Source organism: Somniosus microcephalus, chromosome 2 (genome assembly GCF_052327205.1).
Source record: "Somniosus microcephalus isolate GS21.2 chromosome 2, FLI_Smic_1.0, whole genome shotgun sequence".
Lineage (NCBI taxonomy): Eukaryota > Metazoa > Chordata > Chondrichthyes > Squaliformes > Somniosidae > Somniosus > Somniosus microcephalus.
In genome coordinates this window covers 24,947,312-24,968,960 of record NC_140988.1, presented here as the reverse complement: position 1 = coordinate 24,968,960, position 21,649 = coordinate 24,947,312, and the positions used below count along the sequence as shown (strand labels likewise).

Below are 21,649 nucleotides of genomic sequence, written 5' to 3'. Positions count from 1 at the left end.
ACGTTACATTATTGACAGTTACATTATTGAGATTGTGAGTTACATTATTGAGAGTGTGAGTTACATTATTGAGAGTGTGAGTTACATTATTGATTTTGAGTTACATTATTGAGAGTGTGAGTTACAATATTGAGAGTGTGAGTTACAATATTGGGAGTGTGAGTTACAATATTGAGAGTGTGAGTTACATTATTGAGAGTGTGAGTTACATTATTGACAGTTACATTACTGAGATTGTGAGTTACATTATTGACAGTGAGTTACATTATTGAGAGTGAGTTACATTATTGAGAGTGTGAGTTACATTATTGACAGTGTGAGTTACATTATTGACTGAATTACATTATTGACAGTGTGTTTCATTATTGACTGAGTTACATTATTGACAGTGTGTTACATTATTGAGATTGTAATTTACATTATTGAGATTGTAAGTTATATAATTGAGGTTGTAAGTTACATTATTGAGTGTGAGTTACATTATTGAGTGTGAATTACATTATTGAGTGAGTTACATTATTGAGAGTGTGAGTTACATTATTGATTGTGAGTTACATTATTGAGAGTGTGAGTTACAATATTGAGAGTGTGAGTTACATTATTGAGAGTGTGAGTTGCAATATTGAGAGTGTGAGTTACATTGGGCCAGTAATTCTGGTCCCAACGCGTGAGTACGGACGGTGTACTCACACGTGGGGCCCGTTGGAAGTGCCAGATTTCAGCATGCACAGCGCATGCGCGGGAAACCGGCATTTCCTCCAAGGGAAACCGGCATTTCCTCCAAGGGGTTCAGAGGTCCAACACGTGCGCGCAGAGCGTTGAAATTCCTTCTTTTTGACAGGTTTGCCCGTGTGCAAGGGCCTGAACTTTTTAGACATATAAAAAGGAGGTGTAAGGACTTGACTCTTGAAGGTAAGTGGTCTATTATTTAAAATTATAACATTTTTTCCACAGCTTTATTGTTTTTAAGGACTTTACAGTAAGGTAAGTTTATTTTTAGACCCGATTTCTTAAAAAATTATTTTTTCAAAAATTTGATTAATTGTTTAAAATAGTTTTTTTTTAATTATTTATAGTTTACTTAATTATTTGGATGTTTATTAAAATTTTATTTAAATTTAAACTAGTCTTTTGGGCGCCCCGTACTTTTCATGAGTTTGACAGTTCTTACTATCAAACTCATGAATGAAGTTTCGCCTCCCCTGATTGGCTGCACAGTGCTCACCTGATCCCAGCTGGCACATCGCACTAACTACGCCACTGGATCAGGCAAGCACATCGCGCCGACATCTGAACCGGGCCAGTGACAGGAATTCCAAGCAGGCCCAGGCTTCAGATGTCGGCGCGCCGGGTGAGTGCACATCGGGGGCTTGCACGCGCGGCAAGCCCCCGATCCTAATTTCTGGCCCAATATTGAGAGTGTGAGTTACATTATTGACAGTCTGAGTTACAATATTGAGAGTGTGAGTTACATTATTGAGAGTGAGTTACATTATTGAGAGTGTGAGTTACATTATTGAGAGTGTGAGTTACATTATTGAGAGTGTGAGTTACATTATTGAGATTCGGGTGAGTTACATTATTGAGATTGTAAGTTCCATTATTGAGAGTGTGAGTTACATTATTGACAGTGTGAGTTACATTATTGACAGTGTGGGTTACATTATTGACAGTGTGGGTTACATTATTGAGTGTGAGTTATATTATTGAGATTGTAAGTTGCATTAATGATTGAGTTACCTTAATAACAGTGTGAGTTATATTTGACAGTTTGTGTTACATTATTGAGTATGAGTTACATTATTGATAGTGTGAGTTACATTATTGTGTGAGTTACATTATTGAGTGTGAGTTACATTATTGAGAGTGAGTTACATTGACAGTGAGTTACATTATTCAGTGTGAATTACATTATTGAGAGTGAGTTACATTATTGAGATTGTAAGTTAAATTATTGACAGTGTGGGTTACATTATTGTGATTGTACGTTATATTATTGACAGTGTGAGTTACATTCTTGATGGTGTGAGTTACATTCTTGAGATTGTAAATTGCATTATTCTGTGAGTTACATTATTGAGATTGTAATTTACATTATTGAGATTGTAATTTACATTATTGACAGTGTGAGTTACATTATTCAGATTGTAATTTACATTCTTGAGAATGTAAGTTACATTATTCTGTGAGTTACATTATTGAGATTGTAAGTTACATTATTAGAGTGAGTTACATTATTGACAGTGTGTTACATTATTGTAAGTTACATTATAGAGATTTTAAGATACATTATTGTGCAAGTTACATTATTGACAGTGTGAGTTACATTATTGAGATTGTACGTTATTATTGAGGTTGTAAGTTACATTATTGACAGTGAGTTAAATTATTGAGATTGTACATTACATTATTGACAGTTACATTATTGTCAGTGTGACTTACAATATTGACAGTGTGAGTTACATTATTGAGAGAGTGAGTTGCATTATTGGCAGTGTGTGTTACATTATTCAGTGTGAGTTACATTATTCAGTGTGAATTACATTATTGACAGTGTGAGTTACATTATTCACTGTGAGTTACATTATTGTGAATGTGAGTTACATTCATGACGGTGTGAGTTACATTCTTGACAGTGTGTGTCACATTATTCTGTGAGTTACAATATTGAGATTATAAGTAACATTATTTAGATTGTAATTTACGTTACTGACGGTGTGATTTACATTATTGAGATTGTAATTTACATTCTTGAGATTGTAATACATTATTCTGTGAGTTACATTACAGAGATTTTAAGATACATTATTGTGTAAGTTACATTATTGACAGTGTGAGTTACATTATTGAGATTGTACATTATTATTGAGATTGTAAGTTACATTATTGACAGTGAGTTACATTATTGAGATTGTACGTTACATTATTGAGATTGTACGTTACATTATTGACAGTTACATTATTGAGATTGTGAGTTACATTATTGAGAGTGTGAGTTACATTATTGAGTGAGTTACATTATTGAGAGTGTGAGTTACATTATTGATTTTGAGTTACATTATTGAGAGTGTGAGTTACAATATTGAGAGTGTGAGTTACAATATTGGGAGTGTGAGTTACATTATTGAGAGTGTGAGTTACAATATTGAGAGTGTGAGTTACATTATTGAGAGTGTGAGTTACATTATTGACAGTCTGAGTTACAATATTGAGAGTGTGAGTTAGATTACTGAGAGTGTGAGTTACATTATTGACAGTTACATTACTGAGATTGTGAGTTACATTATTGACAGTGAGTTACATTATTTACTGTGAGTTACATTATTGACAGTGTGAGTTACATTATTGACTGAGTTACATTATTGACAGTGTGTTACATTATTGAGATTGTAATTTACATTATTGAGATTGTAAGTTATATAATTGAGGTTGTAAGTTACATTATTGAGTGTGAGTTACATTATTGAGAGTGTGAGTTACATTATTGAGTGAGTTACATTATTGACAGTGTGAGTTACATTATTGATTGTGAGTTACATTATTGAGAGTGTGAGTTACAATATTGAGAGTGTGTTACAATATTGAGAGTGTGAGTTACATTGTTGAGAGTGTGAGTTACAATATTGAGAGTGTGAGTTACATTATTGAGAGTGTGAGTTACAATATTGAGTGTGAGTTACATTATTGAGAGTGTGAGTTACATTATTGAGAGTGTGAGTTACATTATTGAGAATGTGAGTTACAATATTGAGAGTGTGAGTTACATTAATGATTGAGTTACCTTAATAAATGTGAGGTTATCCACTTTGGTGGCAAAAACAGGAAGGCAGATTATTACCTGAATGGCAGTAGATTGGGAGAAGGGGAAGTGCAACAAGACCTGGGTGTCCTTGTGCACCAGTCGCTGAAGGTAAGCATGCAGGTGCAGCAGGCGGTTAAGAAGGCAAATGGTATGTTAGCCTTCGTAGCGAGAGGGTTTGAGTACAGTAACAAGGATGTCTTGCTGCAGTTTTACAGGGTCTTGGTGAGACCACATCTTGAGTATTGTGTGCAGTTTTGGTCACCTTATCTGAGGAAGGATGTTCTTGCCATGGAAGGAGTTCAGCGAAGATTCACCAGGCTGATACCTGGGATGGCAGGAATGATGTATGAGGATAGATTGGGTCGATTGGGCTTGTACTCGCTGGAGTTTAGAAGAATGAGAGGGGATCTCATTGAAACTTATATAATTCTGACAAGACTGGACAGACTAGATGCAGGAAGGATGTTCCCGATGGTCAGGAAGTCCAGAACCAGGGGTCACAGTCTAAGGATAAGGGGTAGGCCATTTAGGTCAGAAATGAGGAGGAATTTCTTCACCCAGAGAGTGGTGAACCTGTGGAATTCTCTACCACAGAAGGCAGTAGAGGCCAATACATTAAATATATTCAAGAAGGAGTTGGATATATTTCTTGAGGCTAAAGGGATCAAGGGGTATGGGGAGAAAGCAGGGACCGGGTACTGAATTTGGATGATCAGCCATGATCGCATTGAATGGCGGAGCAGGCTCGAGGGGCCAAATGGCCTACTCCTGCTCCTATCTTCTATGTTTCTATTAACAGTGTGAGTTATATTTGACAGTGTGAGTTACACTATTGAGTGTAAGTTACATTATTGGCTATTACATTATTGAGAGTGAGTTACTTTATTGACAGTGTGAGTTACTTTATTGACAGTGTGAGTTACTTTATTGACAGTGTGGGTTACATTATTGAGACTCGGGTGAGTTACTTTATTGAGATTGTAAGTTCCATTATTGAGAGTATGAGTTACATTATTGAGAGTGTGAATTACATTATTGACAGTGTGAGTTACAATATTGAGAGTGTGAGTTACATTATTGAGACTCGGGTGAGTTACATTATTGAGATTGTAAGTTCCATTATTGAGAGTGTGAGTTACATTATTGACAGTGTGACTTACATTATTGACGGCGTGTTACATTATTGAGATTGTAAGTTACTTTATTTACAGTGTGGGTTACATTATTGAGTGTGAGTTATATTATTGAGATTGTAAGTTTCATTAATGGTTGAGTTACCTAATTCTCTCTACACAGATGCGGCCGGACCTGCTGTGATTTCCAGCAAAAAAAAATGTTTTTTTGTCTGTTTTTTGTTTTTCATACAGACCCCAGCATCTGCAACATTTGACCCCTTGTGACCCCACCTCATTTTTCTTTGATGTAATGTTTTCCTAACTGACCTGTTTGGACACCATTCACACCTTTGATTGCTGTGATTATCTCTCTGCTGAGGTGTGATAAATGGCAGTTAGAAAGATTACCTGTAATCATCTGGCATTATTCTCCGACTATATAAGCTGTGTCTTTATGCATCTCTCCACTTCACCTGATGAAGGAGCAGTGCTCCAAAAGCTTGTGATTTCAAATAAAACTGTTGGGCCTAGAAATTCAGTTGGCTGCGCCAGCCGTTAGCGCCTTAGGGGGAGTAGATCTCGAGCGCTAGGCGCTTCGCGCCCGGGCGCAGTGTGATCTGCGCCTCGCCCCAACTTCAGTAGATATTTAGCACCGGCGCAAAGTCATTGCGCGCGCTCATCTGCGCGCGCAGATCATGACGTCATTTCGTCGTGCAACGCCCTTTGTGCGCCTGGAACCGGAACTTCACTCGCGCCGCCCCATTGTGTGCCTGGCGGCCCTAGCGACTGTTGAGTCGAACGTTGCTCAGCCGATGTGGGCCGTGGGGAGCACAAATTAAAGGGCACTCCTGCAGCAGAAAAGGCAGCCGTTTTGCAACACTCCTGCTTTGGTGGTGGTGGGGGACGGATGATGAGGATGATGATGAGGATGAGGATGATGATGATGAGGATGATGATGAGGATGAGGAGGATGAGGATGAGGAGGATGAGGAGGAGGAGGGGGAGGGGGAGGAGGAGGAGGAGGAGGAGGAGGAGGAGGAGGAGGAGGAGGAGGAGGAGGAGGAGGAGGAGGAGGAGGAGGAGGAGGTGATGGAGATGGAGATGGAGATGATGATGATACAGTAGTCTCGGCATGTCAGAAAAATCCACCGTTCCCCCCGGAGCCAGAGTGTCTGCCGGCAATCAGCAGCTCGCCGCACCTGCCCTGCGCCCAACTTCCAGTGTTAGCGCCTCGGGCTGCCGGCTTAGCGCCTAATGATAGTCGTACATCGCCTGTTTTAGCGCAGCAGCAACCTCTTAGGGCGATGCAACTGAATATCGGCGAAGGGGGCTCGACTTTGCGCCGGGCGCAAACTTTAGCGGCCGCCCGACTTTACCGCCCCAAAAGTGGCTATACTGAATTTCTAGGCCACGGACTATAACCTGGTGTTGTCTGACTTCTTACATTTGTCCACCCCAGTCCAACACCGGCATCTCCACACCTTGGATCCCCTTGCCATTAGACCAAGACCTTGCTCTGTCAAGCCCATGTGGTAGCTGGTGTGCAACGGCCACCCCACGTTAAAAGAATTCATGCACAGGCATCTTCCACCCTTTAAAATGAAGTTCAGGACATGGAATGTCAGGACCCTCATGGACAACCCCAACAGTGACAGACCGGAACGCCGTACTGCTATCGTTGCCTGGGAGCTCAGACGCTTCGACATTGACATCGCCGCCCTAAGTGAGACCCGGCGGGCAGGGGAAGGCCAGCTCAAGGAGCAAGGCGGTGGTTACACCTTCTGGAAAGGCAAACCTGAAGAAGAACGCCACCTCCATGGGGTAGGCTTCGCCTTAAAAAATGAACTGGTTGGGCGTCTCAGAGACTCCCCTGGTGGTATAAACGAGTGCCGCATGACTCTTTGACTCACCCTAGCCCGGAACCAGTGCGCTATGGTCATCAGTGCGTACGCCCCAACACTGGAAGCCACAGACGAGACCAAAGAGGAATTCTACTCCAGTCTCGAACAATCCCTGTCCTGAGTCCCAACGGGCGACAAGATGATCCTCCTTGGCGACTTTAACGCCAGAGTTGGAAAGGACACAGACCTCTGGGGAGGTGTGATCGGCAGAGAGGGGGTAGGGAAAGCCAACTCCAACGGTACCCTCCTCCTGTCGAAATGCTTAGAACATGGCCTCGTCATAACCAACACCTTGTTCCATCAGAGTGACAAGTACAAGGCTTCATGGCAGCACCCTCATTCCAAGCACTGGCATCTGCTGGACTACGTCATCGTCCAAGCGAGGGACCGCAAGGATGTCTGCATCACCCACGCCATGACAGGAGCTGATGACTGCTGGACAGACCACCGCCTAATCTGCTCTGTCATCTCCATCAATGTAGCCCCAAAACAGCGGCGGCAACAGAAACAATGCCGCAGGAAAATTAATGCTGGAGCACTCAAAGACCCTGCTAAGAAAGCCCTATTAAGCCTGCGCCTCACAAACAACCTAACGACTCCCAGTGATGCAGAGACACAGAGTGCCCACAGTGCCTGGTCTGCACTCAAGGCCTCCATAATCAGCACCTGTGAAGAGATGCTCGGTCACTCGACCAGGAAACGCCAAGACTGGTTCGACGAGAATGACCAGGAGATCCAGGAGCTAATAAGTCACAAGCGCAAGGCATTCCTGATCTGGAAACAGCAACAGAACTCGAGAGCAAGAAAGCACCTCTACAGAAGCCTGCAGGCCGAGGTCCAACAAAAAACTCGCGACCTAAAGAACAGATGGTGGGTGGAGAAAGCGCAGGAGATCCAGCAACTAGCCGACAACCACGATGTGCGTGGATTCTTTAGCGCAGTCAAGACCATCTATGGCCCAAGCATCCAAGGCCCTTCCCCACTGTGGGCCAAGAACGGAGAGGTACTCATCAAGGACAGAGAGGCAGTCAGTGCCCGCTGGAAGGAGCACTTCAAAAATCTCCTTAGCCACGACACTGTCTTCGACGCGAGTGTCCTCAACTCCATCCCACAGCATGCTACCCGCCACCATCTCAGCACAACCCCAGCCCAGCATGAGGTTGAAAAGGCCATCTGACAACTGAAGAACAACAAGGCCTCAGGAGCAGATGGAATCCCCGCCGAGGCACTAAAGCATGGCGGAGAAGCACTGACTGGTGCAAATTCATGAACTCATTTCTCTTATCTGGAAGGAGGAGAGCATGCCAAGGGATCTCAGAGACACCGTAATTGTGACCATCTTCAAGAAAGGTGACAAGTCCGATTGCGGTAATTACAGAGGAGTTTCCTTGCTGTCTGCCACAGGGAAAGTTATTGCAAGAATCCTCCTCAATCGCCTTCTCCCAGTGGCCGAAGTGCTCCTCCCAGAGTCGCAATGCCGATTCCGCCCACTAAGGGGCACAATGGACATGATCTTCACCGCACGTCAATTACAAGAGAAATGCAGGGAACAGCACCAACCGCTGTACATGGCCTTCTTTGATCTCACAAAGGCCTTCGACACTGTCAACCATGAGCAATTATGGAGTGTCCTTCTCAAATTCGGCTGCCCTCAAAAGTTTGTCACTATCCTCCGCCTGCTTCACGACGACATGCAAGCCGTGATCCTGACCAACGGTTCCACCACAGACCCAATTCACGTACGAACCGGGGTCAAGCAAGGCTGTGTCATCGCACCAACGCTCTTCTCGATCTTCCTTGCTGCAATGCTCCATCTCACCCTCAGTAAGCTCCCCACTGGAGTGGAGCTAATTTACAGAACAAACGGGAAACTGTTCAACCTCCGTCGCCTCCAATCGAGATGCAAGGTCATCCCATCCTCTGTCATCGAATTACAGTATGCAGACGACGCTTGCGTCTGCGCTCACTCGGAGGTCGAACTCCAAACCATTGTCAACACCTTCACCAAAGCATATGAGAGCTTGGGCCTTACACTAAACATCCGTAAGACAAAGGTCCTCTACCAACCTGCCCCTGCCACACAGTACTGCCCCCCGATTATCAAAATCCACGACAAGGCCTTGGACAACGTAGACCACTTTCCATACCCCGGGAGCCTACTGTCAACAAGGGCACAAGACGTCGACGACGAAGTCAAACACCACCTTCAGTGTGCCAGTGCAGCCTTCAGTCACCTGTGGGAGAGAGTTTTTGAAGACCAGGACCTCAAACCCGGCACTATGCTCATGGTCTACAGAGCAGCAGTGATACCCGCCCTCCTGTATGCCTCAGAGACATGGACCAGGTACAGCAGGCACCTCAAAGCACTGGAGAGGTACCACCAATGCTGCCTCAAAAAGATCCTGCAAATCCATTAGCAGGATAGGCGCACCAATGTCAGTGTTCTCATTCAGGCCAACATCCCCAGCATTGAAGCTTTGACCATGCTCGAACAGCTCCGATGGATGGGTCACATTATCCGCATGCCCGATACGAGACTCCCAAAACAAGTGCTCTACTCAGAGCTCCGGCACGGCAAGAGAGCCCCAGGTGGGCAGAGGAAATGCTTCAAGGACATCCTCAAAGCCTCCTTGAAAAAGTGTAACATCCCCACCGACACCTGGGAATCCCTGGCCCAAGGCCGCACAAAGTGGAGGAGAAGCATTCGGGAAGGCGACGAACACCTCGAGCCTCTTCGCTGGGAGCAAGCGGAATCCAAGCGCAGGCAGCGCAAGGAGCGCACATCAACCCAAGCATCCCACCCACCCGCCCCTTCAACCACCGTCTGCCCCACCTGTGACAGAGACTGTAGGTCCCGCATTAGACTCATCAGTCACCTGCAAACTCATTTTTAATGTGGAAGCAAGTCATCCTCGGTTCCGAGGGACTTGCCTAAGGAGGAGATTGAGAGTGTGAGTTACATTATTGAGAGTGTGAGTTACATTATTGAGAGTGTGAGTTACATTATTGAGAGTGTGAGTTACATTATTGAGTGTGAGTTACATTATTGAGAGTGTGAGTTACATTCTTGAGGGTGTGAGTTACATTATTCTGAGTTACAATATTGAGGTTGTAAGTTACATTATTGAGATTGTAATTTACATTATTGAATGTGAGTTACATTATTGAGATTGTAATTTACATTCTTGAGATTGTAAGTTACATTAATCTGTGAGTTACATTATAGATATTTTAAGATACATTATTGTGTAAGTTACATTATTGACAGTGTGAGTTACAATATTGAGATTGTACGTTATTATTGAGATTGTAAGTTACATTATTGACAGTTACATTATTGTCAGTGTGACTTACAATATTGACAGTGTGAGTTGCATTATTGAGTGTGAGTTACATTATTGACAGTGTGCTTTATATTATTGACAGTGTGTGTTACATTATTGACAGTGTGGGTTACATTATTGATAGTGAGTTAAATTATTGAGATTGTAAGTTACATTATTGACAGTTACATTATTGAGATTGTGAGTTACATTATTGACAGTGTAAGTTACATTATTGACAATGAGTTACATTATTGAGATTGTAAGTTACATTATTGAGTTACATTATTGAGATTGTGAGTTACATTATTGAGAGTGTGAGTTACATTATTGAGTGAGTTACATTATTGAGAGTGAGTTACATTATTGAGATTGTGAGTTACATTATTGAGAATGTGAGTTAATTATTGAGATTGTGAGTTACATTATTGAGAGTGTGAGTTACATTATTGAGAGTGAGTTACATTATTGAGTGTGAGTTACATTATTGAGAGTGTGAGTTACATTTTTGAGAGTGTGAGTTACATTATTGAGATTGTGAGTTACATTATTGAGAGTGTGAGTTACAATATTGAGAGTGTGAGTTACAATATTGAGAGTGTGAGTTACATAAATGATTGAGTTAACTTATTAACAGTGTGAGTTATATTTGACAGTGTGAGTTACATTATTGACAGTGTGGGTTACATTATTGAGTGTGAGTTACATTATTGAGATTGTAAGTTACATTGCGTTTGTAAGTTACATTATTGAATGAGTTACATTATTGACAGTGTGAGGTACATTATTGAGAGTGTGACTTACATTATTGAGAGTGTGACTTACATTATTGAGAGTGTGAGTTACCTTATTGAGAGTGTGAGTTACCTTATTGAGTGTGAGTTACCTTCTGGAGTTGTAAGTTACATTATTGAGATTGTGAGTTACATTGTTGACTGTGAGTTACATTGTTGATGGTGTGTGTTACATTGTTGACAATGTTACATTACTGAGATTGTAAGTTACATTATTGAAATTGTAAGTTACATTATTGACTTACATTATTGAGAGCGAGTTACATTACTGAGATTGTAAGTTACATTATTGACTGAGATACATTATTGAGATTTTAATTTCCATTATTGACAGTGTGAGTTACATTATTGAGTGAGAGTTACATTATTGATGGCGTTAGTTACATTATTGACTGAGTTACATTATTGACAGTGAGTTACATTGTTGACACTGTTACATTATTGAGATTGTATGTTGCATTATTGAGATTGTGAGTTACATTATTGAGATTTTGTGAATTACATTATTGACAGTGAGTTACTTTATTGAGATAGTAAGTTACATTATTGATATTGTAAGTTACATTACATTATTGTGATTTACATTATTGACAGTGTGAGTTAGATTATTGACGGTGTCATTTACAGTATTTGAAATTAGTGAGTTAACTTATTGACAGAGTGAATTACATTATTGACAGTGTGAGTTACATTATTGAGAGTGAGTTACATTATTGAGATTGTAAGTTAAATTATTGACAGTGTGGGTTACATTATTGTGAATGTAACTTACATTATTGACTGAGGTACTTTATTGAGATTGTAATTTACATTCTTGAGATTGTAAGTTACATTATTGACAGTGTGAGTTACATTGTTGAGATTGTAAGTTCCATTATTGAGATTGTAAGTTACATTATTGGCAGCGTGAGTGACATTATTGACAGCGTAATTTACATTATTGAGATTGTAAGTTACATTTTTCAGATTATAAGTTACATTATTGACTGTTACATTATTGAGATTGTAAGTTACATTATTGAGATTGTAAGTTACATTATTCAGATTATAAGTTACATTATTGACTGTTACATTATTGAGATTGTGAGTTACATTATTGACAGAGTGAGTTACATTATTGACAGTGAGTTACTTTATTGACAGTGTGAGTTACATTATTGTGATTGTAAGTTACAGTATTGACAGTGAGCATTACATTATTGAGATTGTAAGTTACATTATTGAGTGAGTTACATTATTGAGAGTGAGAGTTAATTATTGTGATTGTAAGATACATTATTGAGAGAGTTAATGATTGACAGTGTGAGTTACATTATTGACAGTGTGAGTTACATTATTGTGATTGTAAGTTACATTATTGAGATTGTAATTTACATTATTGAGTGAGTTACATTGTTGAGAGTGAGAGTTACATTATTGACAGTGTGAGTTACTTTATTGACAGTGTGAGTTACATTATTGACTGTCAGTTACATTATTGACAGTGTGAGTTACTTTATTGACAGTGTGGGTTACACTATTGAGATTGTGAGTTACATTATTGAGATGGTAAGTCACATTATTGACAGTGACTAACATTATTGAGCGTGAGTTACATTATCGAGAGTGTGAATTACATTATCGAGAGTGTGAGTTACATTATTGAGAGTGTGAGTTACATTATTGAGGTTGTAAGTTACATTATTGACCGTGAGTTATATTATTGACAGTGTGGGTTACTTTATTGACAGTGTGAGTTACATTATTGAGATTTTAAGTTACGTTATTGACAGTGTGAGTTACATTATTTTGTGTGTTACGTTATTGAGATTGTAATTACATTATTGAGATTGTAAGTTACATTTTAAATGTGAGTTACATTATTGACAGTGTGAGTTACATTATTGACAGTGTGAATTACGTTATTGAGATTGAAAGTTACATTATTGACAGTTACATTATTGAGATTGTAAGTTACATTATTGACAGTGTGGGTTACATTATTGTGATTGTAAATTACGTGATTGTATGTTACATCATTGAGAATGTGAGTTACATTGTTGACAGTGCGAGTTGCATTGGGCCGGATATTCCGCTCCCTACGGGTGGGTACGCGCTGTGTACTCACCCGTAGGGACATCAGAGATGCCGGTTTCAGGCATTCACAGTGCATGCGCTGGAAACTGGCATTTCCGATTGTCAAGAAAGCTCTTGACAGATCCTCCGGCTGCCCGGGAGAAAGGCCTATGCGGGGGGAGAGTTCCGCTTTTTGGAGACCCTCCGCCCACAGAAAACCCTTACAATTTTGACGCCTGGTATAAGCAGGCGTAAGACCTGCTTTTTTCAGGATAAGAGTTGAAAAATTTAAGAAAAAATGTTTTCACTGATTTATCATTTAAAAATACTTTAAAAAAGGTAAGGTTATTTTTAGCCTTGTAATAAACTTTAATTATTTTCTTACAAAATTAAAATTTTTGTTTAAAATAGTTAATTCATTGGCCCAGATATTCCGATCACAGGCCTCCTGCAGGTGGTGGACTGCGATCTGGAAAAATCTGCTCCCAGGACTGCTGGGCCTCACCAAACTGCCGGTGTGCAGGGCCCACGTATCCCAGAGACGCAGGCGGTTCGCAGTGTCCCTGGGATCACATGGGCCATGGGGAGCCAATCAAAGAAGGGAATCTCCCTTCCTCCATTTGACAGGAAGACCTGTCAAATATATGAATGGAGATCACATCCAAAACATAGTAAAACTTTAAATAAATTTTTAAAAAATCAGATTTTTAAAATGACTTGAAAGGACAATAAATTAACTATTTTAAACAAAACTTTAAAGTTTTGAAAAAAATAATTTAAGTTTTTTACGGAGCCAAAAATAAACTTACCTTTTTTTAAAGTATTTTTAAGTGATAAATCAGTGGAATATATATTTTTTTTACTTTTTTCAACTCTTATCCTGGTAAAAGCTGGCATAAGGCACAAGAATTGTAAGGGCTTTCTGCAGGCAGAGGGTCTCTAAAAAGCGGAACTCTCCCCCCGCAGAGGCCCTTCTCCAGGGCAGCCGGAGGATCTGTCAAGAGCTTTCTTGACAGATCGGAAATGCCAGTTTCCAGCGCATGCACAGTGCATGCTTAAAACCGGCATTTCCGATGTCCCTACGGATGGCTACACAACATGTGTACCCACCCGTAGGGATCGAAATATCCGGCACGTTGTATTGAAAGTTTTACTATGTTTATTGGGGGAGCTCCATTCATATATTTGACAGGTCTTTCTGTCAAATGTATGAAGGGAGATTCCCTTCTGTTATTGGCTCCCCATGGCCCACCTGATCCCAGGGATGCTGCAAACTACCTGCGCCTCTGGGATAAGTGGGCCCTGTGCATTGGCAGTTTGGTGACGCCCAGCACCGGAATTGTGCGCGTCCCGGGAGCCCTCATTTAAGGGTGCAGATTTTTCCAGATCGTAGTCCTCCACCAGCGATCGGAATATCTGGGCCATTATTGAGATTGTAAATTACGTTATTGAGAGTGTGAGTTACATTATTGACAGTGTGAGTTACATTATTGTTGAGAGTTACATTATTGAGATTTTAAGATACTTTATTAAGATTGTAAGTTACATTATTGACTGAGTTACATTACTGACAGTGTGGGTTACATTATTGAGATTGTAAGTTCCATTATTGACTGTAATTTACATTATTGAGATTGTGAGTTACATTATTGAGATTGTAAGCTACATTATTGACAGTGTGAGTTACATTATTGAGATTGAGTTACATTATTGACTGAGTTACATTACTGAGATTGTAAGTTACATTATTGAGTGTAAGTTACATTATTGAGATTGTAAGTTACATTATTGAGTGAGTTACATTATTGAGAGTGAGTTACATTATTGAGATTGTAAGTTACATTATTGAGATTGTACATTACATTATTGACAGGGTAAGTTACATTATTTAGTGAGTTACATTATTGAGAGTGAGTTATATTATTGACTGAGTTATTTTTTTTAAATTCATTGATGGGATGTTGGCGTCGCTGGCTAGGCCTGCATTTAGTGCCCATCCCTAATTGCCCTTGAGAAGATGGTGGTGAGCCGCCTTCTTGAACCGCTGCAGTCCATATGGTGCAGGTACACCCACAATGCTGTTAGGAAGGGAGTTCCAGGATTTTGGCCCAGCGACAGTGAAGGAACGGCGATACAGGTCCAAGTCAGGATGGTGTGTGGCTTGGAGGGGAACTTGTAGGTGGTGATGTTCCCATGCGTCTGCTGCCCTTGTCCTTCTAAGTGGTAGAGGTCGCGGGTTTGGAAGGTGCTTTTGAAGGAGCTTTGGCGAGTTGCTGCAGTGCATCTTGTAGATGGTACACACTGCAGCCACAGTGCACCGGTGGTGGAGGGAGTGAATGTTGAAGGTGGTGGATGGAGTGCCAATCAAGCAGGCTGCTTTATCCTGAATGGTGTCAAGCTTCTTGAGTGTTGTTGGAGCTGCACTCATCCAGGCAAGTGGAGAGTATTCCATCACACTCCTGACTTGCGCCTTGTAGATGGTGGAAAGGCTTTGGGGAGTCAGGAGGTGAGACACTCGCTGCAGAATTCCCAGCCTCTGGCCTGCTCTTGTAGCCACAGTATTTATATGGCTGGTCCAGTTCAGTTTCTGATCAATGGTAACCCCCAGGATGTTGATAGTGGGGGATTCAGCGATGGTAATGCCATTGAATGTCAAGGGGAGATGGTTAGAGTCTCGCTTGTTGGAGATGGTCACTGCCTGGCACTTGTGTGGTGCGAATGTTACTTGCCACTTGTCAGCCCAAGTCTGAATGTTGTCCAGGTCTTGCTGCATATGGACACGGACTGCGTCAGTATCTGACAAGTCTCGAATGGTGCTGAACAGTGTGCAATCATCAGCGAACATCCCCACTTCTGACCTTATGATGGAGGGAAGGTCATTGATGAAACAGCTGAAGATGGTTGGGCCTAGGACACTGCCCTGAGGAACTCCTGCAGTGATGTCATGTGATTGAGATGAATGACCTCCAACAACCATAGCCAACTTCCTTTGTGCTAGGTATCATTCCAACCAATGGAGCGTTTTCCCCTTGATTCCCATTGACTTCAGTTTTGCTAGGGCTCCTTGGTGCCACACTCGATCAAATGCTGCCTTGATGTCAAGGGCAGTCACTTGCACCTCACCTCTTGAGTTCAGCTCCTTTGTCCATGTTTGGACCAAGGCTGTAATGAGGTCAGGAGCTGAGTGGCCCTGGCGGAACCCAAACTGGGCGTCAGTTAGCAGGTTATTGTTGAGTAAGTGCTGCTTGATAGCACTGTCAACGACACCTTCCATCACTTTGCTGATGATTGAGAGTAGACTGATGGGACGGTAATTGGCCGGGTCGGATTTGTCCTGCTTTTTGTAGACAGGACATACTTGGGCAATTTTCCACATTGCCGGGTAGATGCCAGTGTTGTAGCTGTACTGGAACAGCTTGGCTAGGGGCGCAGCTAGTTCTGGAGCACAAGTCTTCAGTACTATTGTCGGAATGTTGTCTGGGCCCATAGCCTTTGCAGTATCCAGTGTCTTCAGCCGTTTCTTGACGTCACGTGGAGTGAATTGAATGGGCTGAAGACTGGCATCTGTGATGCTGGGGACCTCAGGAGGAGGCCGAGATGGATCATCCACTCGGCACTTCTGGCTGAAGATAGTTGCAAATACTTCAGCCTTATCTTTTACACTCACGTGCTGGGCTCCACCATCATTGAGGATGGGGATATTTTTGGAGCCTCCTCCTCCTGTTAACTGTTTAATTGTCCACCACCACTCACGACTGGATGTGGCAGGACTGCAGAGCTTTGATTTGATCCGATGGTTGTGAGATCGCTTAGCCCTGTTTATCGCATGTTGCTTCCGTTGTTTGGCATGCAAGTAGTCCTGTGTTGTAGCCTCACCAGGTTGACACCTCATTTTTCGGTATGCCTGGTGCTGTTCCCGGCATGCTCTCCTGCACTCTTCGTTAAACCAGGGTTGATCTCCCGGCTTGATGGTAATGGTAGAGTGAGGGATATGCCGGGCCATGAGGTTACAGATTGTGGTTGAATACAATTCTGCTGCTGCTGATGGCCCACAGCGCCTCATGGATGCCCAGTTTTGAGTTGCCAGATCTGTTCGAAATCTGTCCCATTTAGCACGGTGGTAGTGCCACACAACACGGTGGAGGGTATCCTCAACATGAAGACGGGGCTTCGTCTCCACAAGGACTGTGCGGTGGTCACTTCCACCAATGCTGTCATGGACAGATGCATCTGCAACAGGTAGATTGGTGAGGACGAGATCAAGTAGGTTTTTCCCTCTTGTTGGTTCCCTCACCACCTGTCGCAGACCCAGTCTGGCAGCTATGTCCTTTAGGACTCGGCCAGCTCGGTCAGCTGTGGTGCTACCGAGCCACTCTTGGTGATGGACATTGAAGTCCCCCACCCAGAGGACATTTTGTGCCCTTGCTACTCTCAGTGCTTCTTCCAATTGGTGTTCAACATGAAGGAATACTGATTCATCAGCTGAGGGAGGGCAGTAGGTGGTAATTAGCAGGAGGTTTCCTTGCCCATGTTTGACTTGATGCCATGAGTCCTCATGGGGTCCTGAGTCAATGTTGAGGACTCCCAGGGCTACTCCCTCCCGACTGTATACCACGGTGCCGCCACCTCTGGTGGGTCTGTCCTGCCGATGGGACAGGACATACCCAGGGATGGTGATGGTGGTGTCTGGGACATTGGTTGTAAGGTATGATTCGGTAATTATGACTATGTCAGGCTGTTGCTTGACTAGTCTGTGGGACAGCTCTCCCAATTTTGGCACAAGCTCCCAGATGTTGGTAAGGAGGACTTTGCAGGGTTGACAGGGCTGGGTTTGCCATTGTCGTTGTCGTTTCCGGTGCCGAGGCCGATGCCGGGTGATCCGTCCGGTTTTATTCTTATTGTTTTTCGTAGCGGTTATTGACAGTGTGAGTTACGTTATTGAGTGTGAGTTATATTATTGAGTGTGAGTTATATTATTGAGTGTGAGTTATATTATTGTGAGTGTGAGTTACATTATTGACAATGTGAGTTACTTTATTGGCAGTGCGAGTTACATTATTGAGTGTCAGTTATATTATTGTGAGTGTGAGTTACATTATTGAGAGTGAGTTACATTATTGAGAGTGTGGGTTACATTATTGAGATTGTGAGTTACATTATTGCGATTGTAAGTTACATTATTGAGATTGTAAGTTCAATTATTGAGAGTCGGGTGAGTTACATTATTGAGATTGTAAGTTACATTAGTGAGAGTGTAAGTTACATTATTGACAGTTACATTATTGAGATTGTACATTACATTATTGAATTTGTATGTTACATTAATGAGAGTGTGAGTTACATTATTGAGAGTGTAAGTTACATTATTGACAGTGTGAGTTACATTATTGAGAGTCGGGTGAGTTCCATTATTGAGATTGTACGTTACATTATTGAGTGTGAGTTATATTATTGAGATTGTACGTTACATTATTGACAGTTACATTATTGAGATTGTGAGTTACATTATTGAGTGTGAGTTATATTATTGAGATTGTGAGTTACATTATTGAGAGTGTAAGTTACATTATTGACAATGTGAATTACATTATTGACAGTGAGTTAAAATATTGAGATTGTGAGTTACATTATTGAGATTTTAAGTTATATTATTGAGATTGTAAATTATGTTATTGAGTGAGTTACATTATTGAGTGTAAGTTACATTATTGAGAGTGTGGGTTACATTATTGACAGTGTGAATTACATTATTGACAGTGTGGGTTACATTATTGACAGTGAGTTACATTATTGTGATTGTAAGTTACATTATTGAGTGAGTTACATTATTGAGAGTGAGAGTTACATTATTGAGAGTGTGGGTTACATTATTGACAGTGTGAGTTACTTTATTGACAGTGTGGGTTACATTATTGAGTGAAAGTTACATTATTGAGATTGTAAGTTACATTATTGTGATTGTAAGTTACATTATTGAGATGGTAAGTTACATTATTGACAGTAACTAACATTATTGAGCGTGAGTTACATTAATGACAGTGCGAGTTACATTATTGAGATTGTGAGTTACATTATTGAGAGTGTGAGTTACATTATTGAGATGGTAAGTTACATTATTGAGATGGTAAGTTACAATATTGACAGTGACTAACATTATTGAGCATGAGTTACATTATTGACAGTTTGAGTTAGATTATTGAGTGTGAGTTATATTAATGAGATTGTGACTTACATTATTGTGAGTGTGAGTTACATTATTGACAGTATGGGTTACATTATTGAGATTGTAATTTACATTCTTGAGATTGTAAGTTACATTATTCCGTGTGAGTTACGTTATTGAGAATGTAAGTTTAATTATTGAGAGTGTGAGTTACATTATTGACAGTGTGAGTTACATTATTGAGATTGTAATTTACATTCTTGAGATTGTAAGTTATATTATTCTGTGAGTTACATTATTGACAGTGTGGCTTACATTATTTACAGTGCGTTAAATTACTGTATTGAGATTTTAAGTTACATTATTGACAGTGTGAGTTACATTGTTAAGATTGTACAGTACATTATTGAGAGTCGGGTGAGGTACATTATTGAGATTGTAAGTTCCATTATTGCCATTATTGAGATTGTATGTTACGTTATTGACAGTGTGAGTTACATTATTGACAGTGTGGGTTACATTATTGTGAGTGTGAGTTACATTCTTGAGGGTGTGAGTTACATTATTCTGTGAGTTACAATATTGAGATTTTAAGTTACATTATTGACAGTGTGTTACATTATTGAGATTGTACATTACATTATTGACAGTGTAAATTTCATTATTGACAGTGAGTTACATTATTGACTGAGTTACATTATTGACAGTGAGTTACATTATTGCGATTGTAAGTTACATTATTGACAGTTACATTATTGAGATTGTGAGTTACATTATTGACAGTGTGAGTTACATTATTGACAGTGAGTTACATTATTGAGATTGTAAGTTACATTATTGACAGTTACATTATTGAGATTGTGAGTTACATTATTGACAGTGTGAGTTACATTATTGACAGTGTGAGTTACATTATTGAGATTGTAAGTTACTTTATTGACAGTTACATTATTGAGATTGTGCGTTACATTATTGACAGTGTTAGTTACATTATTGACAGTGTAAGTTACATTATTGACTGAGTTACATTATTGACAGTGTTACATTATTGAGATTGTAATTTACATTATTGAGATTGTAAATTGTATTATTGAGGTTGTAAGTTACATTATTGAGTGTGAGTTACATTATTAAGAGTGTGAGTTACATTATTGCGAGAGTTACATTATTGAGTGTGAGTTACATTATTCAGAGTGTGAGTTACATTATTAAGAGTGAGCTACATTATTGTGAGTTACATTATTAAGAGTGTGAGTTACATTATTGAGAGTGAGTTACATTATTGAGTGTGAGTTACATTATTGAGAGTGTGAGTTACATTATTGAGATTGTGAGTTACATTATTGAGAGTGTGAGTTACAATATTGTTGTGAATTACCTTATTGAAATTGTAAGATACATTATTGCGTAAGTTACATTATTGAGTGTGGGTTACATTATTGAGATTGTAAGTTACATTATTGTGATTGTAAGTTACATTATTGACAGTGTGAGTTACAGTATTGAGAATGTGAGTTACATTATTGACAGTTACATTATTGAGATTGTACGTAACATTATTGACAGTGTAATAATTCATTATTGATTGTGAGTTACATTATTGAGATTGTAAGTTACATTAGTGAGATTGTAAGTTACATTATTGACAGTTCCATTATTGAGATTGTAAGTTCCATTATTGAGATTGTAAGTCCCATTATTGAGTGTGAGTTACATTATTGACTGTGTGTTACATTATTGAGATTGTAAGTTACATTATTGACAGTGAGTGTAAATTACGTTATTGAGATTGTAAGTTACATTATTGACAGTTACATTATTGAGATTGTGAGTTACATTATTGAGTGTGAGTTATATTATTGAGATTGTAAGTTACATTGTTGTGATTGTAAGTTACATTATTGACAGTGTGAGTTACATTATTGAGAGTGTGAGTTATATTGGCCCAGAAATTCGGGTCCCTACGCGTGAGTAAGCACGGTGTACTCACGCGTGGACCCGATGGAAGTGCCGGTTTCTTGCATGCACTACGCATGCACAGGAAACCAGCATTTCCGATCCTCCGAACCAAGGGGTTCAGAGGTCGAACGTGTGCGCGCAGGTGTCTGTGCGTGCGCGTTGAACTTCCTTTTTTTTTACAGGTTTGCCCGTGCGTGAAGGCCTCTACTTCTTGCACATCTAAAAACCAGGCGTAAGGACTTCATTTTAAAAGGTAAGTGGTCAATTAATTAAAATTAGAACATTTTTTCCACAGGTTTATTATTTTTAAATACTTTACAGTAAGGTAGGTGTATTTTTAGCCCTGATTTTTTATAAAATTATTTTTTTCAAAAATTTAAGTTATTGTTTAAAACAGTTATTTAATGTTATTTATAGTTGATTTAAATAGTGTGATTTTTCCCCAAATTTATTTTAAGGTTAAGTACTGTTTTGGGCGCCTGGAGTTTTCATGAGTTTGACAGTTCTTTCTGTCAAACTCATGAATGGACTTTTCCC

General features: G+C 40.3%; 1 protein-coding gene and 1 long non-coding RNA gene across 2 annotated transcripts in view; one reads left to right on the top strand and one right to left on the bottom strand.

Annotated features, from left to right (window-relative positions):
• Positions 1 to 21,649, bottom strand: part of LOC147122606 (thrombospondin type-1 domain-containing protein 4-like) — a 389,820-nt gene that overhangs the window by 300,085 nt on the left and 68,086 nt on the right. The window lies entirely within an intron of this gene.
• LOC147122607 (uncharacterized) overlaps positions 1 to 21,649 on the top strand; it is a 63,970-nt gene that overhangs the window by 6,963 nt on the left and 35,358 nt on the right. Inside the window, exon 2 of the long non-coding RNA XR_015080300.1 lies at positions 21,295 to 21,365. This is a non-coding gene — a long non-coding RNA (uncharacterized LOC147122607). The remainder of the gene's footprint in view (positions 1 to 21,294; positions 21,366 to 21,649) is intronic.